This window comes from Ailuropoda melanoleuca, chromosome 16, assembly GCF_002007445.2.
Source record: "Ailuropoda melanoleuca isolate Jingjing chromosome 16, ASM200744v2, whole genome shotgun sequence".
Lineage (NCBI taxonomy): Eukaryota > Metazoa > Chordata > Mammalia > Carnivora > Ursidae > Ailuropoda > Ailuropoda melanoleuca.
Genome location: NC_048233.1, coordinates 89,724,390 through 89,725,597, shown reverse-complemented (window position 1 = coordinate 89,725,597; position 1,208 = coordinate 89,724,390).

Below are 1,208 nucleotides of genomic sequence, written 5' to 3'. Positions count from 1 at the left end.
CCCCCTCCCGCACCCTGCTCTCCGGCCCTAGCCCGGGCTTTTTCTAACTGGGGTAGCCCCGCCCAGAATTCCCGCCCCTGTCCTGCCAGCCAATCAGAGTGGGGACCGTGTTCGGGGCCACCGCAAGGCCCACCTCCTCCCCAGACCGGTCCAGCGCACGTTCCTCACCCGTCCCCAGAATTCTCCAAAGACGGCATTCTCCACACCCCTGCATTGGCATCCCGTAGACAGGGCCTGGCAATGTCCCCAAATGTCCCCCTCCCCTCGGGTCGGAGCAGCCGGGTCCCCTCAGGGCAGACCATGCACACTGCTCCCCATCCAGCCCGCGCGTGGCCAGTGCACTCTGCTCCCGGTGGGTGTTCTGGCTGCAGGCTCCGGCGGCTTACACAGGGCTCGGGGTCCCCCTCTGCCACCACCATGGCTGAGACCCCACACTCACCCTAGGGCCCCGGGAGTCCACAGGGAGCAGTTACATGGGGGTGACGGTGGGGGATGAGGGCTCATTTTGGGCCACGGGAAGCACCCAGGGGTCTCAGTGTGTCAGGGCGCCTGGCGGATCCCGGCTCCAGCACCGTCTAGACAACAGTGGCTGTTGAGGGGAGAGCAGCTTCCACAGGGCAGACTTCCCGCTGCGGTGTGGCTGCTCCAGGTCGGTCCCCTGACTGCCGAGTTCCCATCACCCGGACAAGGTGCACCCGCCAGGTTCCAGGGCTCACAGGCGCGCTCTGGTGACAAGCGCCCTGCGCGCCCGCCCACCTGGGGCGCTATGGGTTCGGGAAACGAACAAAGACCCAAGCCCTACCCTTGACCAATCCGTGCCTGGGTGACCACCTCGGCCTTACTGGGGGGTATCGGGGCCCCACGGTGCACAGGGTTCGCCCACCGAGTCTAGGTGTTGGGAGCTGGAGTCACGGCACCCCAGAGAGGTCCGCTGGCAGATTCTCTGCTCCTTGGAGCCCACCGTAGAGTGCCAGGCACAGCCCACCACCCGACACCCCAGTCTTTCTCAGGGGCGAACCCCCAGATTTACTGTGGGAAAAACCCAGACTTTGCCCTCAGTGGACTCCTAGGCTAGGATGGCGCAGACCGCCACATTTCGTCGTAAGCAGACCCCAGCGCGGTGGCCCCCAGGCTGAGACGTGAGTCTGCGCTGCCACCTCGCGGCCACTGCGTATATACACCACGACCAACTCGGCACCATTCGGGGT